General features: G+C 45.8%; 5 non-coding genes across 5 annotated transcripts; all 5 read left to right on the plus strand.

Moving 5' to 3' along the window:
* The first annotated feature begins 2,487 nt into the window (after positions 1-2,487).
* trnav-cac (transfer RNA valine (anticodon CAC)) lies at positions 2,488-2,560 on the plus strand. The gene has a single exon. It is a non-coding gene; the product is annotated as a tRNA-Val (tRNA).
* Positions 2,561-6,679: 4,119 nt separating this feature from the next.
* On the plus strand, positions 6,680-6,752 carry trnav-cac (transfer RNA valine (anticodon CAC)). Its single transcript has one exon. It is a non-coding gene; the product is annotated as a tRNA-Val (tRNA).
* A 4,478-nt stretch (positions 6,753-11,230) lies between these two features.
* On the plus strand, positions 11,231-11,303 carry trnav-cac (transfer RNA valine (anticodon CAC)). Its single transcript has one exon. It is a non-coding gene; the product is annotated as a tRNA-Val (tRNA).
* A 1,907-nt stretch (positions 11,304-13,210) lies between these two features.
* Positions 13,211-13,283, plus strand: trnav-cac (transfer RNA valine (anticodon CAC)). Its single transcript has one exon. It is a non-coding gene; the product is annotated as a tRNA-Val (tRNA).
* Positions 13,284-17,408: 4,125 nt separating this feature from the next.
* On the plus strand, positions 17,409-17,481 carry trnav-cac (transfer RNA valine (anticodon CAC)). Its single transcript has one exon. It is a non-coding gene; the product is annotated as a tRNA-Val (tRNA).
* The last annotated feature ends 3,797 nt before the right edge of the window (positions 17,482-21,278 follow it).

Raw genomic sequence — 21,278 nt, forward strand, 5'->3', positions numbered from 1 at the left:
GGCCATTCCAGCCGCTGTGTCTGTGCCAGCTCTCAACAACTACCGCCCGGATACAAAGAAGAAGTGGAAACAAGATTCAAACCCAAATCTGCGATGGAAGGACACACAGAATGAGGGCAGCATTTACAGTGTGAGACTGTTGCACACACTATGAATGTGAAAGCTGTATTGAGCCCAGTGGAAAGATGCGCTGCTGTTCCTCGAGTGTTTGTTGAGCTTCTTTGGAACATTTCAGGAGGGCGAGGTCCGGGAGGTCAGCGTTAAGATGCAGCTCTCCAGTCAGTTCAATTCTCCACTTTGGCTCTGTGGATTAGATGGGTCACGTCCCTGTGAAGTTAACGCAGATCATGTTAAGTTCGATCTAATTTCTACATCTCGTGGTTTTATATGTTGAAACATCTGTTTTTGAAAGAAACAGCAGTCGTCTTGTAATAAGTGGCCTAGCCTCTCAGCCTCACCATGCGAATCTGCAGCAACACAGTGAGGTTGCACATTGTACACGTCCGTTGATTGCCAGCTGTTTCTGTAGTGTAGTGGGTATCACATTCGCCTAACACGCGAAAAGTTCGAAACCGGGCAGAAACATCTCGTACTTCCAGTTTAGTCTGTTGCTGACTATTGCCGCAATCTCGTAACTGGTCTTCATCAACGAGGAATAGCAAAATGCATGCACCCGTATGGTTGTGGTTATTTTCGAAAGCCCTGCCTTCTCAATTTAACTTCCACTTCAAGCATAACTTATCTTCAGGTCTGTAAAGTTCGATTCCTGATTGTTTTATAAGTTGAGACATCGGTTTTAAAGAAACGGCTGTCTTCTTGTAATAAGTGACATGGCCTCTCAGACGAACCATGAGAATCTGCAGCAACACAGTGAGGTTGAACATTGCACAAGTGCATTGATTACTGCACCGCCAGCGGTTTCTGTCGTGTAGTGGTTAGCACATTCCCCTAACATGCGAAAGGTCCCCGAGGCCATACCGGGTAGAAACATCAAGTGCTTCTCATGTTGTGTGAGTAATGTTTGCACAAAGTACTTTTGTTCCCCCATCTCGTATGTTCGAGGATTATGAGGATTAGTCTCTCATGAGCCACTAAAATAAATTCCACATTAAGTCACAAGCACTGAACTTTCGACAGGCAATGAGAAGAAAATGACCTTCTTATTTTGGATATTCGGAGCTAGTTCATCCACAACAGAATTTCATGCATTTACAAATGCAGATAAACATACTTATTCACCATCTCAAACATGTCTAAATGAACGACAAACGCAACTTACTGCGGATGCTTCATTCTGAAACAAAAACAGAACATACTGGACAATCTCAGCAGGACTGACAGCCTCTGTGGAGCGAGATGGCAGCGGTCGTTCCGGGCCTGGGTGACTCTTTGTCAAAGCTGGAGAACTGGAAATGGGGTCAGATTCAGACTAATGTGGATGGGGCGGGGTTGGCGTGCCCTATTGGGCCTCGATAGAGTGGTCAGCAATAGGTGGAAAATGACGAAAATGTCTCGGACAGAAAGAAAAAGGGAATGTAAATGAGGCTAATCAAGGCTAACAAAGGTGCTGATAGTGGCGCCTCAAGAGATCAGAATGTGTTAATAGCAGAACAAAGTAAGCAGTGTGTCAGCGCACAATTGGCGACAGGGTTGCTCAAGTAGGATGGTATGGGCTGGGGGGAGGGGGGCAATGCTGAGGGTAAAACATACCAATGGAAGGAATGAAAATAACTTGATGGAAATAAACAGATGGTGGAGGTAGAAGAGAGATTACACAGTCTGATGTTGTTGAACTGAATAAAATGAAACATACAGAGAGCTGCCTGAATCTACTGGAATAAGTCAATAGAGGTAAGTGAATGTCCACACATAGACAAGCTTTTAGACAATGTCGCGATTGTCACGCGAACCTATTGGTTCCCTGCTGTGTGAGCTCAGCTTCTCAAAGCAAACCCAATGTGAATGAATCCCGCCGAATGAGCCGCATAGAAATGAAGAAAACATATCGCCTGACCAACAGAAAACGTTATCAAAGGGCTCGTCCGGGATTTGAACCCGGGACCTCCCGCAAGTTTAGCAATCGAGACACCCAAAGCGAGAATCATACTCCTAGACCAACGAGCCGCGGAACTGGCACAGAAGCACGCTGTTATAGCCATCGAAAGTTGATCCAACATCTGCGGAAGATACTGGAACAACTCAGCGAGTCAGGCGGGATTTGTCGACAGGACAACAAAGCTCGTCTTTCACCATCACCTTTCATTAAAACCGGGACGGGTTAGAAATGTCGGACGTTTTAACCAAGTCAAATCCCGGTGGGAGCAAACAGAACAACAGGAAAGCGCTCTGACAGGGTGCAAGTCAGGAGAGATTAAATGAGAAAAGGCAGTCGTCTTGTAATAAGTGGCCGAGCCTCTCAGCCTCACCATGCGAATCTGCAGCAGCACAGTGAGGTTGCACATTGTACACGTCCGTGGATTGCCAGCTGTTTCTGTAGTGCAGTGGTTATCACATTCGCCTCACACGCGAAAGGTCCCCGGTTCGAAACCGGGCAGAAACATCTCGTACTACCAGGTTAGTCTGTTGCTGACTATTGCCGCAATCTCATAACTGGTCTTCATCACCGAGGAATAGCAAAATGCATGCACCCGTATGGTTGTGTTTGTTTCCGAAAGACCTGCCTTCTCAATTTAACTTCCACTTCAAGCAACACATAACTTATCTCCAGGTCTGTAAATTTCGATTCCTGGTTGTTATCTAAGTTGAGACATCGGTTTTAAAGAAACGGCTGTCTTCTTGTCATAAGTGACATGGCCTCTCAGACGAACCATGAGAAGCTGCAGCAACACAGTGAGGTTGAACATTGCATAAGTCCATTGATTACTGCACCGCAAGCGGTTTCTGCAGTGTAGTGGTTAGCACATTCCCCTAACATGCGAAAGGTCCCCGGGGCCATACCGGGTAGAAACATCAAGTGCTTCTCATGTTGTGTGAGGAATGTTTGCACAAAGTACTTTTGTTCCCCCATCTCGTATGTTCGAGGATTATGAGGTTTAGTCTCTCATGAGCCACTAAAATAAATTCCACATTAAGTCACAAGCACTGAATTATCGACAGGCAAAGAGAAGAAAAGGACCTTCCTATTTTGGATATTCGGAGCTAGTTCATCCACAACAGAATTTCATGCATTTACAAATGCAGATAAACATACTTATTCACCATCTCAAACATGTCTAAATAAACGACAAATGCAACTTACTGCGGATGCTTCATTCTGAAACAAAAACAGAACATACTGGACAATCTCAGCAGGACTGACAGCCTCTGTGGAGCGAGATGGCAGCGGTCGTTCCGGGCCTGGGTGACTCTTTGTCAAAGCTAGAGAACTGGAAATGGGGTCAGATTCAGACTAATGTGGATGGGGCGGGGTTGGCGTGCCCTATTGGGCCTCGATAGAGTGGTCAGCAATAGGTGGAAAATGACGAAAATGTCTCGGACAGAAAGAAAAAGGGAATGTAAATGAGGCTAATCAAGGCTAACAAAGGTGCTGATAGTGGCGCCTCAAGAGATCAGAATGTGTGAATAGCAGAACAAAGTAAGCAGTGTGTCAGCGCACAATTGGCGACAGGGTTGCTCAAGTAGGATGGTATGGGCTGGGGGGAGGGGGGCAATGCTGAGGGTAAAACATACCAATGGAAGGAATGAAAATAACTTGATGGAAATAAACAGATGGTGGAGGTAGAAGAGAGATTACACAGTCTGATGTTGTTGAACTGAATAAAATGAAACATACAGAGAGCTGCCTGAATCAACTGGAATTAGTCAATAGAGGTAAGTGAATGTCATACCCCTAGACCAACGAGCCCCGGGAACGTAACAGAAGCACGCTGTTATTGCCATCGAAAGTCGATCTAACATCTGCGGAAAATACTGGAACAACTCAGCGAGTAGGCGGGATTTGTCGACAGGACAACAAAGCTCGTCTTTCACCATCACCTTTCATTTAAACCGGGGCGGGTTAGAAATGTCGGACGTTTTAACCAAGTCAAATCCTGGTGGGAGCAAACAGAACAACAGGAAAGCGCTCTGACAGGGTGCAAGTCAGGAGAGATTAAATGAGAAAAGGCCTAGGGTTCCCTGGCCACAGAGTGAGGTGAGCATCGAATGAGAGGATAATTACACCACAGTATGAGGCCATTCTAGCCGCTGTGTCTGTGCCAGCTCTCAACAACTACCGCCCGGATACAAAGAAGAAGTGGAAACAAGATTCAAACCCAAATCTGCGATGGAAGTACACACAGAATGGGGGCAGCATTTACAGTGTGAGACTGTTGCACACACTATGAGTGTGCAAGCTGTATTGAGCCCAGTGGAAAGATGCGCTGCTGTTCCTCGAGTGTTTGTTGAGCTTCTTTGGAACATTTCAGGAGGCCGAGGTCCGCGAGGTCAGCGTTAAGATGCAGCTCTCCAGTCAGTTCAATTCTCCACTTTGGCTCTTTGGATTAGATGGGTCACGTCCCTGTGAAGTTAACGCAGATCATGTTAAGTTCGATCTAATTTCTACATCTTGTGGTTTTATATGTTGAAACATCTGTTTTTGAAAGAAACAGCAGTCGTCTTGTAATAAGTGGCCTGGCCTCTCAGCCTCACCATGCGAATCTGCAGCAACACAGTGAGGTTGCACATTGTACACGTCCGTTGATTGCCAGCTGTTTCTGTAGTGTAGTGGTTATCACATTCGCCTAACACGCGAAAAGTTCGAAACCGAGCAGAAACTTCTCGTACTTCCAGTTTAGTCTGTTGCTGACTATTGCCGCAATCTCGTAACTGGTCTTCATCAACGAGGAATAGCAAAATGCATGCACCCGTATGGTTGTGGTTATTTTCGAAAGCCCTGCCTTCTCAATTTAACTTCCACTTCAAGCATAACTTATCTTCAGGTCTGTAAAGTTCGATTCCTGATTGTTTTATAAGTTGAGACATCGGTTTTAAAGAAACGGCTGTCTTCTTGTAATAAGTGACATGGCCTCTCAGACGAACCATGAGAATCTGCAGCAACACAGTGAGGTTGAACACTGCACAAGTCCATTGATTACTGCACCGCCAGCGGTTTCTGTAGTGTAGTGGTTAGCACATTCCCCTAACATGCGAAAGGTCCCCGAGGCCATACCGGGTAGAAACATCAAGTGCTTCTCATGTTGTGTGAGGAATGTTTGCACAAAGTACTTTTGTTCCCCCATCTCGTATGTTCGAGGATTATGAGGTTTAGTCGCTCATGAGCCACTAAAATAAATTCCACATTAAGTCACAAGCACTGAATTTTCGACAGGCAATGAGAAGAAAAGGACCTTCTTATTTTGGATATTCGGAGCTAGTTCATCCACAACAGAATTTCATGCATTTACAAATGCAGATAAACATACTTATTCACCATCTCAAACATGTCTAAATGAACGACAAATGCAACTTACTGCGGATGCTTCATTCTGAAACAAAAACAGAACATACTGGACAATCTCAGCAGGACTGACAGCCTCTGTGGAGCGAGATGGCAGCGGTCGTTCCGGGCCTGGGTGACTCTTTGTCAAAGCTGGAGAACTGGAAATGGGGTCAGATTCAGACTAATGTGGATGGGGCGGGGTTGGCGTGCCCGATTGGGCCTCGATAGAGTGGTCAGCAATAGGTGGAAAATGACGAAAATGTCTCGGACAGAAAGAAAAACGGAATGTAAATGAGGCTAATCAAGGCTAACAAAGGTGCTGATAGTGGCGCCTCAAGAGATCAGAATGTGTTAATAGCAGAACAAAGTAAGCAGTGTGTCAGCGAACAATTGGCGACAGGGTTGCTCAAGTAGGATGGTATGGGCTGGGGGGAGGGGGGCAATGCTGAGGGTAAAACATACCAATGCAAGGAATGAAAATAACTTGATGGAAATAAACAGATGGTGGAGGGAGAAGAGAGATTACACAGTCTGATGTTGTTGAACTGAATAAAATGAAACATACAGAGAGCTGCCTGAATCTACTGGAATAAGTCAATAGAGGTAAGTGAATGTCCACACATAGACAAGCTTTTAGACAATGTCGCGATTGTCTCGCGAACCTATTGGTTCCCTGCTGTGTGAGCTCAGCTTCTCAAAGCAAACCCAATGTGAATGAATCCCGCCGAATGAACCGCATAGAAATGAAGAAAACATATCGCCTGACCAACAGAAAACGTTATCAAAGGGCTCGTCGGGGATTTGAACCCGGGACCTCCCGCAAGTTTAGCAATCGAGACACCCAAAGCGAGAATCATACTCCTAGACCAACGAGCCGCGGAACTGGCACAGAAGCACGCTGTTATAGCCATCGAAAGTTGATCCAACATCTGCGGAAGATACTGGAACAACTCAGCGAGTCAGGCGGGATTTGTCGACAGGACAACAAAGCTCGTCTTTCAGCATCACCTTTCATTAAAACCGGGACGGGTTAGAAATGTCGGACGTTTTAACCAAGTCAAATCCCGGTGGGAGCAAACAGAACAACAGGAAAGCGCTCTGACAGGGTGCAAGTCAGGAGAGATTAAATGAGAAAAGGCAGTCGTCTTGTAATAAGTGGCCTAGCCTCTCAGCCTCACCATGCGAATCTGCAGCAGCGCAGTGAGGTTGCACATTGTACACGTCCGTGGATTGCCAGCTGTTTCTGTAGTGTAGTGGTTATCACATTCGCCTCACACGCGAAAGGTCCCCGGTTCGAAACCGGGCAGAAACATCTCGTACTACCAGGTTAGTATGTTGCTGACTGTTGCCGCAATCTCATAACTGGTCTTCATCACCGAGGAATAGCAAAATGCATGCACCCGTATGGTTGTGGTTATTTTCGAAAGCCCTGCCTTCTCAATTTAACTTCCACTTCAAGCAAAACATAACTTATCTTCAGGTCTGTAAATTTCGATTCCTGATTGTTTTCTAAGTTGAGACATCGGTTTTAAAGAAACGGCTGTCTTCTTGTCATAAGTGACATGGCCTCTCAGACGAACCATGAGAAGCTGCAGCAACACAGTGAGGTTGAACATTGCATAAGTCCATTGATTACTGCACCGCCAGCGGTTTCTGTAGTGTAGTGGTTCGCACATTCCCCTAACATGCGAAAGGTCCCCGGGGCCATACCGGGTAGAAACATCAAGTGCTTCTCATGTTGTGTGAGGAATGTTTGCACAAAGTACTTTTGTTCCCCCATCTCGTATGTTCGAGGATTATGAGGTTTAGTCTCTCATGAGCCACTAAAATAAATTCCACATTAAGTCACAAGCACTGAATTATCGACAGGCAATGAGAAGAAAAGGACCTTCCTATTTTGGATATTCGGAGCTAGTTCATCCACAACAGAATTTCATGCATTTACAAATGCAGATAAACATACTTATTCACCATCTCAAACATGTCTAAATAAACGACAAATGCAACTTACTGCGGATGCTTCATTCTGAAACAAAAACAGAACATACTGGACAATCTCAGCAGGACTGACAGCCTCTGTGGAGCGAGATGGCAGCGGTCGTTCCGGGCCTGGGTGACTCTTTGTCAAAGCTGGAGAACTGGAAATGGGGTCAGATTCAGACTAATGTGGATGGGGCGGGGTTGGCGTGCCCTATTGGGCCTCGATAGAGTGGTCAGCAATAGGTGGAAAATGACGAAAATGTCTCGGACAGAAAGAAAAAGGGAATGTAAATGAGGCTAATCAAGGCTAACAAAGGTGCTGATAGTGGCGCCTCAAGAGATCAGAATGTGTTAATAGCAGAACAAAGTAAGGAGTGTGTCAGCGAACAATTGGCGACAGGGTTGCTCAAGTAGGATGGTATGGGCTGGGGGGAGGGGGGCAATGCTGAGGGTAAAACATACCAATGGAAGGAATGAAAATAACTTGATGGAAATAAACAGATGGTGGAGGTAGAAGAGAGATTGCACAGTCTGATGTTGTTGAACTGAATAAAATGAAACATACAGAGAGCTGCCTGAATCAACTGGAATTAGTCAATAGAGGTAAGTGAATGTCATATCCCTAGACCAACGAGCCCCGGGAACGTAACAGAAGCACGCTGTTATTGCCATCGAAAGTCGATCTAACATCTGCGGAAAATACTGGAACAACTCAGCGAGTCAGGCGGGATTTGTCGACAGGACAACAAAGCTCGTCTTTCACCATCACCTTTCATTAAAACCGGGGAAGGTTAGAAATGTCGGACGTTTTAACCAAGCCAAATCCTGGTGGGAGCAAACAGAACAACAGGAAAGCGGTCTGACAGGGTGCAAGTCAGGAGAGATTAAATGAGAAAAGGCCTAGGGTTCCCTGGCCACAGAGTGAGGTGAGCATCGAATGAGAGAATAATTACACCACAGTATGAGGCCATTCTAGCCGCTGTGTCTGTGCCAGCTCTCAACAACTACCGCCCGGATACAAAGAAGAAGTGGAAACAAGATTCAAACCCAAATCTGCGATGGAAGTACACACAGAATGGGGGCAGCATTTACAGTGTGAGACTGTTGCACACACTATGAGTGTGCAAGCTGTATTGAGCCCAGTGGAAAGATGCGCTGCTGTTCCTCGAGTGTTTGTTGAGCTTCTTTGGAACATTTCAGGAGGCCGAGGTCCGGGAGGTCAGCGTTAAGATGCAGCTCTCCAGTCAGTTCAATTCTCCACTTTGGCTCTGTGGATTAGATGGGTCACGTCCCTGTGAAGTTAACGCAGATCATGTTAAGTTCGATCTAATTTCTACATCTTGTGGTTTTATATGTTGAAACATCTGCTTTTGAAAGAAACAGCAGTCGTCTTGTAATAAGTGGCCTGGCCTCTCAGCCTCACCATGCGAATCTGCAGCAACACAGTGAGGTTGCACATTGTACACGTCCGTTGATTTCCAGCTGTTTCTATAGTGTAGTGGTTATCACATTCGCCTAACACGCGAAAAGTTCGAAACCGAGCAGAAACATCTCGTACTTCCAGTTTAGTCTGTTGCTGACTATTGCCGCAATCTCGTAACTGGTCTTCATCAACGAGGAATAGCAAAATGCATACACCCGTATGGTTGTGGTTATTTTCGAAAGCCCTGCCTTCTCAATTTAATTTCCACTTCAAGCATAACTTATCTTCAGGTCTGTAAAGTTCGATTCCTGATTGTTTTATAAGTTGAGACATCGGTTTTAAAGAAACGGCTGTCTTCTTGTAATAAGTGACATGGCCTCTCAGACGAACCATGAGAATCTGCAGCAACACAGTGAGGTTGAACATTGCACAAGTCCATTGATTACTGCACCGCCAGCGGTTTCTGTAGTGTAGTGGTTAGCACATTCCCCTAACATGGGACAGGTCCCCGAGGCCATACCGGGTAGAAACATCAAGTGCTTCTCATGTTGTGTGAGGAATGTTTGCACAAAGTACTTTTGTTCCCCCATCTCGTATGTTCGAGGATTATGAGGTTTAGTCTCTCATGAGCCACTAAAATAAATTCCACATTAAGTCACAAGCACTGAATTTTCGACAGGCAATGAGAAGAAAAGGACCTTCTTATTTTGGACATTCGGAGCTAGTTCATCCACAACAGAATTTCATGCATTTACAAATGCAGATAAACATACTTATTCACCATCTCAAACATGTCTAAATGAACGACAAATGCAACTTATGCGGATGCTTCATTCTGAAACAAAAACAGAACATACTGGACAATCTCAGCAGGACTGACAGCCTCTGTGGAGCGAGATGGCAGCGGTCGTTCCGGGCCTGGGTGACTCTTTGTCAAAGCTGGAGAACTGGAAATGGGGTCAGATTCAGACTAATGTGGATGGGGCGGGGTTGGCGTGCCCTATTGGGCCTCGATAGAGTGGTCAGCAATAGGTGGAAAATGACGAAAATGTCTCGGACAGAAAGAAAAAGGGAATGTAAATGAGGCTAATCAAGGCTAACAAAGGTGCTGATAGTGGCGCCTCAAGAGATCAGAATGTGTTAATAGCAGAACAAAGTAAGCAGTGTGTCAGCGAACAATTGGCCACAGCGATCAGATTGCTCAAGTAGGATGGTATGGGCTGGGGGGAGGGGGGCAATGCTGAGGGTAAAACATACCAATGGAAGGAATGAAAATAACTTGATGGAAATAAACAGATGGTGGAGGGAGAAGAGAGATTACACAGTCTGATGTTGTTGATCTGAATAAAATGAAACATACAGAGAGCTGCCTGAATCTACTGGAATAAGTCAATAGAGGTAAGTGAATGTCCACACATAGACAAGCTTTTAGACAATGTCGCGATTGTCTCGCGAACCTATTGGTTCCCTGCTGTGTGAGCTCAGCTTCTCAAAGCAAACCCAATGTGAATGAATCCCGCCGAATGAGCCGCATAGAAATGAAGAAAACATATCGCCTGACCAACAGAAAACGTTATCAAAGGGCTCGTCCGGGATTTGAACCCGGGACCTCCCGCAAGTTTCGCAATCGAGACACCCAAAGCGAGAATCATACTCCTCGACCAACGAGCCGCGGAACTGGCACAGAAGCACGCTGTTATAGCCATCGAAAGTTGATCCAACATCTGCGGAAGATACTGGAACAACTCAGCGAGTCAGGCGGGATTTGTCGACAGGACAACAAAGCTCGTCTTTCACCATCACCTTTCATTAAAACCGGGACGGGTTAGAAATGTCGGACGTTTTAACCAAGTCAAATCCCGGTGGGAGCAAACAGAACAACAGGAAAGCGCTCTGACAGGGTGCAAGTCAGGAGAGATTAAATGAGAAAAGGCAGTCATTACATTACATAGATTACATAGAACATACAGTGCAGAAGGAGGCCATTCGGCCCATCGAGTCTGCACCGACCCACATTAATCCCTCACTTCCACCTTATCCCCGCAACCCAATAACCCCTCCCAACCCTTATGGACACTACGGGTAATTTAGCATGGCCAATCCACCTAACCTGCACGTCTTTGGACTGTGGGAGGAAACCGGAGCACCCGGAGGAAACCCACGCAGACACGGGGAGAACGTGCAAACTCCGCACAGACAGTGACCCAGCGGGGAATCGAACCTGGGACCCTGGCGCTGTGAAGCCACAGTGCTAATCACTTGTGCTACCGTGCTGCCCACAAATCACAGTCGTCTTGTAATAAGTGGCCTAGCCTTTCAGCCTCACCATGCGAATCTGCAGCAGCACAGTGAGGTTGCACATTGTACACGTCCGTGGATTGCCAGTTGTTTCTGTAGTGTAGTGGTTATCATATTCGCCTCACACGCGAAAGGTCCCCGGTTCGAAACCGCGCAGAAACATCTCGTACTATCAGGTTAGTCTGTTGCTGACTATTGCCGCAATCTCATAACTGGTCTTCATCACCGAGGAATAGCAAAATGCATGCACCCGTATGGTTGTGGTTATTTTCGAAAGCCCTGCCTTCTCAATTTAACTTCCACTTCAAGCAAAACATAACTTATCTTCAGGTCTGTAAATTTCGATTCCTGATTGTTTTCTAAGTTGAGACATCGGTTTTAAAGAAACGGCTGTCTTCTTGTCATAAGTGACATGGCCTCTCAGACGAACCATGAGAAGCTGCAGCAACACAGTGAGGTTGAACATTGCATAAGTCCATTGATTACTGCACCGCCAGCGGTTTCTGTAGTGTAGTGGTTAGCACATTCCCCTAACATGCGAAAGGTCCCCGGGGCCATACCGGGGAGAAACATCAAGTGCTTCTCATGTTGTGTGAGGAATGTTTGCACAAAGTACTTTTGTTCCCCCATCTCGTATGTTCGAGGATTATGAGGTTTAGTCTCTCATGAGCCACGAAAATAAATTCCACATTAAGTCACAAGCACTGAATTTTCGACAGGCAATGAGAAGAAAAGGACCTTCTTATTTTGGATATTCGGAGCTAGTTCATCCACAACAGAATTTCATGCATTTACAAATGCAGATAAACATACTTATTCACCATCTCAAACATGTCTAAATAAACGACAAATGCAACTTACTGCGGATGCTTCATTCTGAAACAAAAACAGAACATACTGGACAATCTCAGCAGGACTGACAGCCTCTGTGGAGCGAGATGGCAGCGGTCGTTCCGGGCCTGGGTGACTCTTTGTCAAAGCTGGAGAACTGGAAATGGGGTCAGATTCAGACTAATGTGGATGGGGCGGGGTTGTCGTGCCCTATTGGGCCTCGATAGAGTGGTTAGCAATAGGTGGAAAATGACGAAAATGTCTCGGACAGAAAGAAAAAGGGAATGTAAATGAGGCTAATCAAGGCTAACAAAGGTGCTGATAGTGGCGCCTCAAGAGATCAGAATGTGTTAATAGCAGAACAAAGTAAGCAGTGTGTCAGCGAACAATTGGCGACAGGGTTGCTCAAGTAGGATGGTATGGGCTGGGGGGAGGGGGGCAATGCTGAGGGTAAAACATACCAATGGAAGGAATGAAAGTAACTTGATGGAAATAAACAGATGGTGGAGGTAGAAGAGAGATTACACAGTCTGATGTTGTTGAACTGAATAAAATGAAACATACAGAGAGCTGCCTGAATCTACTGGAATAAGTCAATAGAGGTAAGTGAATGTCCACACATAGACAAGCTTTTAGACAATGTCGCGATTGTCTCGCGAACCTATTGGTTCCCTGCTGTGTGAGCTCAGCTTCTCAAAGCAAACCCAATGTGAATGAATCCCGCCGAATGAACCGCAGAGAAATGAAGAAAACATATCGCCTGACCAACAGAAAACGTTATCAAAGGGCTCGTCCGGGATTTGAACCCGGGACCTCCCGCAAGTTTAGCAATCGAGACACCCAAAGCGAGAATCATACTCCTAGACCAACGAGCCGCGGAACTAGCACAGAAGCACGCTGTTATAGCCATCGAAAGTTGATCCAACATCTGCGGAAGATACTGGAACAACTCAGCGAGTCAGGCGGGATTTGTCGACAGGACAACAAAGCTCGTCTTTCAGCATCACCTTTCATTAAAACCGGGACGGGTTAGAAATGTCGGACGTTTTAACCAAGTCAAATCCCGGTGGGAGCAAACAGAACAACAGGAAAGCGCTCTGACAGGGTGCAAGTCAGGAGAGATTAAATGAGAAAAGGCAGTCGTCTTGTAATAAGTGGCCTAGCCTCTCAGCCTCACCATGCGAATCTGCAGCAGCACAGTGAGGTTGCACATTGTACACGTCCGTGGATTGCCAGCTGTTTCTGTAGTGTAGTGGTTATCACATTCGCCTCACACGCGAAAGGTCCCCGTTTCGAAACCGGGCAGAAACATCTCGTCCTACCAGGTTAGTCTGTTGCTGACTATTGCCGCAATCTCATAACTGGTCTTCATCACCGAGGAATAGCAAAATGCATGCACCCGTATGGTTGTGGTTATTTTCGAAAGCCCTGCCTTCTCAATTTAACTTCCACTTCAAGCAAAACATAACTTATCTTCAGGTCTGTAAATTTCGATTCCTGATTGTTTTCTAAGTTGAGACATCGGTTTTAAAGAAACGGCTGTCTTCTTGTCGTAAGTGACATGGCCTCTCAGACGAACCATGAGAAGCTGCAGCAACACAGTGAGGTTGAACATTGCATAAGTCCATTGATTACTGCACCGCCAGCGGTTTCTGTAGTGTAGTGGTTAGCACATTCCCCTAACATGCGAAAGGTCCCCGGGGCCATACCGGGTAGAAACATCAAGTGCTTCTCATGTTGTGTGAGGAATGTTTGCACAAAGTACTTTTGTTCCCCCATCTCGTATGTTCGAGGATTATGAGGTTTAGTCTCTCATGAGCCACTAAAATAAATTCCACATTAAGTCACAAGCACTGAATTTTCGACAGGCAATGAGAAGAAAAGGACCTTCCTATTTTGGATATTCGGAGCTAGTTCATCCACAACAGAATTTCATGCATTTACAAATGCAGATAAACATACTTATTCACCATCTCAAACATGTCTAAATAAACGACAAATGCAACTTACTGCGGATGCTTCATTCTGAAACAAAAACAGAACATACTGGACAATCTCAGCAGGACTGACAGCCTCTGTGGAGCGAGATGGCAGCGGTCGTTCCGGGCCTGGGTGACTCTTTGTCAAAGCTGGAGAACTGGAAATGGGGTCAGATTCAGACTAATGTGGATGGGGCGGGGTTGGCGTGCCCTATTGGGCCTCGATAGAGTAGTCAGCAACAGGTGGAAAATGACGAAAATGTCTCGGACAGAAAGAAAAAGGGAATGTAAATGAGGCTAATCAAGGCTAACAAAGGTGCTGATAGTGGCGCCTCAAGAGATCAGAATGTGTTAATAGCAGAACAAAGTAAGCAGTGTGTCAGCGAAAATTGGCGACAGGGTTGCTCAAGTAGGATGGTATGGGCTGGGGGGAGGGGGGCAATGCTGAGGGTAAAACATACCAATGGAAGGAATGAAAATAACTTGATGGAAATAAACAGATGGTTGAGGTAGAAGAGAGATTACACAGTCTGATGTTGTTGAACTGAATAAAATGAAACATACAGAGAGCTGCCTGAATCAACTGGAATTAGTCAATAGAGGTAAGTGAATGTCATACCCCTAGACCAACGAGCCCCGGGAACGTAACAGAAGCACGCTGTTATTGCCATCGAAAGTCGATCTAACATCTGCGGAAAATACTGGAACAACTCAGCGAGTCAGGCGGGATTTGTCGACAGGACAACAAAGCTCGTCTTTCACCATCACCTTTCATTTAAACCGGGGCGGGGTAGAAATGTCGGACGTTTTAACCAAGTCAAATCCTGGTGGGAGCAAACAGAACAACAGGAAAGCGGTCTGACAGGGTGCAAGTCAGGAGAGATTAAATGAGAAAAGGCCTAGGGTTCCCTGGCCACAGAGTGAGGTGAGCATCGAATGAGAGGATAATTACACCACAGTATGAGGCCATTCTAGCCGCTGTGGCTGTGCCAGCTCTCAACAACTACCGCCCGGATACAAAGAAGAAGTGGAAACAAGATTCAAACCCAAATCTGCGATGGAAGTACACACAGAATGGGGGCAGCATTTGCAGTGTGAGACTGTTGCACACACTATGAGTGTGCAAGCTGTATTGAGCCCAGTGGAAAGATGCGCTGCTGTTCCTCGAGTGTTTGTTGAGCTTCTTTGGAACATTTCAGGAGGCCGAGGTCCGGGAGGTCAGCGTTAAGATGCAGCTCTCCAGTCAGTTCAATTCTCCACTTTGGCTCTGTGGATTAGATGGGTCACGTCCCTGTGAAGTTAACGCAGATCATGTTAAGTTCGATCTAATTTCTACATCTTGTGGTTTTATATGTTGAAACATCTGTTTTTGAAAGAAACAGCAGTCGTCTTGTAATAAGTGGCCTGGCCTCTCAGCCTCACCATGCGAATCTGCAGCAACACAGTGAGGTTGCACATTGTACACGTCCGTTGATTGCCAGCTGTTTCTGTAGTGTAGTGGTTATCACATTCAGCTAACACGCGAAAAGTTCGAAACCGAGCAGAAACTTCTCGTACTTCCAGTTTAGTCTGTTGCTGACTATTGCCGCAATCTCGTAACTGGTCTTCATCAACGAGGAATAGCAAAATGCATGCACCCGTATGGTTGTGGTTATTTTCGAAAGCCCTGCCTTCTCAATTTAACTTCCACTTCAAGCATAACTTAACTTCAGGTCTGTAAAGTTCGATTCCTGATTGTTTTAAAAGTTGAGACATCGGTTTTAAAGAAACGGCTGTCTTCTTGTAATAAGTGACATGGCCTCTCAGACGAACCATGAGAATCTGCAGCAACACAGTGAGGTTGAACACTGCACAAGTCCATTGATTACTGCACCGCCAGCGGTTTCTGTAGTGTAGTGGTTAGCACATTCCCCTAACATGCGAAAGGTCCCCGAGGCCATACCGGGTAGAAACATCAAGTGCTTCTCATGTTGTGTGAGGAATGTTTGCACAAAGTACTTTTGTTCCCCCATCTCGTATGTTCGAGGATTATGAGGTTTAGTCTCTCATGAGCCACTAAAATAAATTCCACATTAAGTCACAAGCACTGAATTTTCGACAGGCAATGAGAAGAAAAGGACCTTCTTATTTTGGATATTCGGAGCTAGTTCATCCACAACAGAATTTCATGCATTTACAAATGCAGATAAACATACTTATTCACCATCTCAAACATGTCTAAATGAACGACAAATGCAACTTACTGCGGATGCTTCATTCTGAAACAAAAACAGAACATACTGGACAATCTCAGCAGGACTGACAGCCTCTGTGGAGCGAGATGGCAGCGGTCGTTCCGGGCTTGGGTGACTCTTTGTCAAAGCTGGAGAACTGGAAATGGGGTCAGATTCAGACTAATGTGGATGGGGCGGGGTTGGCGTGCCCGATTGGGCCTCGATAGAGTGGTCAGCAATAGGTGGAAAATGACGAAAATGTCTCGGACAGAAAGAAAAAGGGAATGTAAATGAGGCTAATCAAGGCTAACAAAGGTGCTGATAGTGGCGCCTCAAGAGATCAGAATGTGTTAATAGCAGAACAAAGTAAGCAGTGTGTCAGCGAACAATTGGCCACAGGGATCAGATTGCTCAAGTAGGATGGTATGGGCTGGGGGGAGGGGGGCAATGCTGAGGGTAAAACATACCAATGGAAGGAATGAAAATAACTTGATGGAAATAAACAGATGGTGGAGGGAGAAGAGAGATTACACAGTCTGATGTTGTTGAACTGAATAAAATGAAACATACAGAGAGCTGCCTGAATCTACTGGAATAAGTCAATAGAGGTAAGTGAATGTCCACACATAGACAAGCTTTTAGACAATGTCGCGATTGTCTCGCGAACCGATTGGTTCCCTGCTGTGTGAGCTCAGCTTCTCAAAGCAAACCCAATGTGAATGAATCCCGCCGAATGAGCCGCATAGAAATGAAGAAAACATATCGCCTGACCATCAGAAAACGTTATCAAAGGGCTCGTCCGGGATTTGAACCCGGGACCTCCCGCAAGTTTCGCAATCGAGACACCCAAAGCGAGAATCATACTCCTAGACCAACGAGCCGCGGAACTGGCACAGAAGCACGCTGTTATAGCCATCGAAAGTTGATCCAACATCTGCGGAAGATACTGGAACAACTCAGCGAGTCAGGCGGGATTTGTCGACAGGACAACAAAGCTCGTCTTTCACCATCACCTTTCATTAAAACCGGGACGGGTTAGAAATGTCGGACGTTTTAACCAAGTCAAATCCCGGTGGGAGCAAACAGAACAACAGGAAAGCGCTCTGACAGGGTGCAAGTCAGGAGAGATTAAATGAGAAAAGGCAGTCGTCTTGTAATAAGTGGCCTAGCCTCTCAGCCTCACCATGCGAATCTGCAGCAGCACAGTGAGGTTGCACATTGTACACGTCCGTGGGTTGCCAGCTGTTTCTGTAGTGTAGTGGTTATCACATTCGCCTCACACGCGAAAGGTCCCCGGTTCGAAACCGGGCAGAAACATCTCGTGCTACCAGGTTAGTCTGTTGCTGACTATTGCCGCAATCTCATAACTGGTCTTCATCACCGAGGAATAGCAAAATGCATGCACCCGTATGGTTGTGGTTATTTTCGAAAGCCCTGCCTTCTCAATTTAACTTCCACTTCAAGCAAAACATAACTTATCTTCAGGTCTGTAAATTTCGATTCCTGATTGTTTTCTAAGTTGAGACATCGGTTTTAAAGAAACGGCTGTCTTCTTGTCATAAGTGACATGGCCTCTCAGACGAACCATGAGAAGCTGCAGCAACACAGTGAGGTTGAACATTGCATAAGTCCATTGATTACTGCACCGCCAGCGGTTTCTGTAGTGTAGTGGTTAGCACATTCCCCTAACATGCGAAAGGTCCCCGGGGCCATACCGGGTAGAAACATCAAGTGCTTCTCATGTTGTGTGAGGAATGTTTGCACAAAGTACTTTTGTTCCCCCATCTCGTATGTTCGAGGATTATGAGGTTTAGTCTCTCATGAGCCACGAAAATAAATTCCACATTAAGTCACAAGCACTGAATTATCGACAGGCAAAGAGAAGAAAAGGACCTTCCTATTTTGGATATTCGGAGCTAGTTCATCCACAACAGAATTTCATGCATTTACAAATGCAGATAAACATACTTATTCACCATCTCAAACATGTCTAAATAAACGACAAATGCAACTTACTGCGGATGCTTCATTCTGAAACAAAAACAGAACATACTGGACACTCTCAGCAGGACTGACAGCCTCTGTGGAGCGAGATGGCAGCGGTCGTTCCGGGCCTGGGTGACTCTTTGTCAAAGCTGGAGAACTGGAAATGGGGTCAGATTCAGACTAATGTGGATGGGGCGGGGTTGGCGTGCCCTATTGGGCCTCGATAGAGTGGTCAGCAATAGGTGGAAAATGACGAAAATGTCTCGGACAGAAAGAAAAAGGGAATGTAAATGAGGCTAATCAAGGCTAACAAAGGTGCTGATAGTGGCGCCTCAAGAGATCAGAATGTGTTAATAGCAGAACAAAGTAAGCAGTGTGTCAGCGAACAATTGGCGACAGGGTTGCTCAAGTAGGATGGTATGGGCTGGGGGGAGGGGGGCAATGCTGAGGGTAAAACATACCAATGGAAGGAATGAAAATAACTTGATGGAAATAAACAGATGGTGGAGGTAGAAGAGAGATTACACAGTCTGATGTTGTTGAACTGAATAAAATGAAACATACAGAGAGCTGCCTGAATCAACTGGAATTAGTCAATAGAGGTAAGTGAATGTCATACCCCTAGACCAACGAGCCCCGGGAACGTAACAGAAGCACGCTGTTATTGCCATCGAAAGTCGATCTAACATCTGCGGAAAATACTGGAACAACTCAGCGAGTCAGGCGGGATTTGTCGACAGGACAACAAAGCTCGTCTTTCACCATCACCTTTCATTTAAACCGGGGCGGGTTAGAAATGTCGGACGTTTTAACCAAGTCAAATCCTGGTGGGAGCAAACAGAACAACAGGAAAGCGGTCTGACAGGGTGCAAGTCAGGAGAGATTAAATGAGAAAAGGCCTAGGGTTCCCAGGCCACAGAGTGAGGTGAGCATCGAATGAGAGAATAATTACACCACAGTATGAGGCCATTCTAGCCGCTGTGTCTGTGCCAGCTCTCAACAACTACCGCCCGGATACAAAGAAGTGGAAACAAGATTCAAACCCAAATCTGCGATGGAAGTACACACAGAATGGGGGCAGCATTTGCAGTGTGAGACTGTTGCACACACTATGAGTGTGCAAGCTGTATTGAGCCCAGTGGAAAGATGCGCTGCTGTTCCTCGAGTGTTTGTTGAGCTTCTTTGGAACATTTCAGGAGGCCGAGGTCCGGGAGGTCAGCGTTAAGATGCAGCTCTCCAGTCAGTTCAATTCTCCACTTTGGCTCTGTGGATTAGATGGGTCACGTCCCTGTGAAGTTAACGCAGATCATGTTAAGTTCGATCTAATTTCTACATCTTGTGGTTTTATATGTTGAAACGTCTGTTTTTGAAAGAAACAGCAGTCGTCTTGTAATAAGTGGCCTGGCCTCTCAGCCTCACCATGCGAATCTGCAGCAACACAGTGAGGTTGCACATTGTACACGTCCGTTGATTGCCAGCTGTTTCTGTAGTGTAGTGGTTATCACATTCGCCTAACACGCGAAAAGTTCGAAACCGAGCAGAAACTTCTCGTACTTCCAGTTTAGTCTGTTGCTGACTATTGCCGCAATCTCATAACTGGTCTTTATCACCGAAGAATAGCAAAATGCATGCACCCGTATGGTTGTGGTTATTTTCGAAAGCCCTGCCTTCTCAATTTAACTTCCACTTCAAGCAAAACATAACTTATCTACAAGTCTGTAAATTTCGATTCCTGATTGTTTTCTAAGTTGAGACATCGGTTTTAAAGAAACGGCTGTCTTCTTGTCATAAGTGACATGGCCTCTCAGACGAACCATGAGAAGCTGCAGCAACACAGTGAGGTTGAACATTGCATAAGTCCATTGATTACTGCACCGCCAGCGGTTTCTGTAGTGTAGTGGTTAGCACATTCCCCTAACATGCGAAAGGTCCCCGGAGCCATACCGGGTAGAAACATCAAGTGCTTCTCATGTTGTGTGAGGAATGTTTGCTCAAAGTACTTTTGTTCCCCCATCTCGTATGTTCGAGGATTATGAGGATTAGTCTCTCATGAGCCACTAAAATAAATTCCACATTAAGTCACAAGCACTGAATTTTCGACAGGCAATGAGAAGAAAAGGACCTTCTTATTTTGGATATTCGGAGCTAGTTCATCCACAACAGAATTTCATGCATTTACAAATGCAGATAAACATACTTATTCACCATCTCAAACATGTCTAAATGAACGACAAATGCAACTTACTGCGGATGCTTCATTCTGAAACAAAAACAGAACATACTGGACAATCTCAGCAGGACTGACAGCCTCTGTGGAGCGAGATGGCAGCGGTCGTTCCGGGCCTGGGTGACTCTTTGTCAAAGCTGGAGAACTGGAAATGGGGTCAGATTCAGACTAATGTGGATGGGGCGGGGTTGGCGTGCCCGATTGGGCCTCGATAGAGTGGTCAGCAATAGGTGGAAAATGACGGAAATGTCTCGGACAGAAAGAAAAAGGGAATGTAAATGAGGCTAATCAAGGCTAACAAAGGTGCTGATAGTGGCGCCTCAAGAGATCAGAATGTGTTAATAGCAGAACAAAGTAAGCAGTGTGTCAGCGAACAATTGGCGACAGGGTTGCTCAAGTAGGATGGTATGGGCTGGGGGGAGGGGGGCAATGCTGAGGGTAAAACATACCAATGGAAGGAATGAAAATAACTTGATGGAAATAAACAGATGGTGGATGTAGAAGAGAGATTACACAGTCTGATGTTGTTGAACTGAATAAAATGAAACATACAGAGAGCTGCCTGAATCAACTGGAATTAGTCAATAGAGGTCAGTGAATGTCATACCCCTAGACCAACGAGCCCCGGGAACGTAACAGAAGCACGCTGTTATTGCCATCGAAAGTCGATCTGCGGAAAATACTGGAACAACTCAGCGAGTCAGGCGGGATTTGTCGACAGGACAACAAAGCTCGTCTTTCACCATCACCTTTCATTAAAACCGGGGAAGGTTAGAAATGTCGGACGTTTTAACCAAGCCAAATCCTGGTGGGAGCAAACAGAACAACAGGAAAGCGGTCTGACAGGGTGCAAGTCAGGAGAGATTAAATGAGAAAAGGCCTAGGGTTCCCTGGCCACAGA

The sequence above is a fragment of the Scyliorhinus torazame genome, chromosome 5 (genome assembly GCF_047496885.1).
Source record: "Scyliorhinus torazame isolate Kashiwa2021f chromosome 5, sScyTor2.1, whole genome shotgun sequence".
Lineage (NCBI taxonomy): Eukaryota > Metazoa > Chordata > Chondrichthyes > Carcharhiniformes > Scyliorhinidae > Scyliorhinus > Scyliorhinus torazame.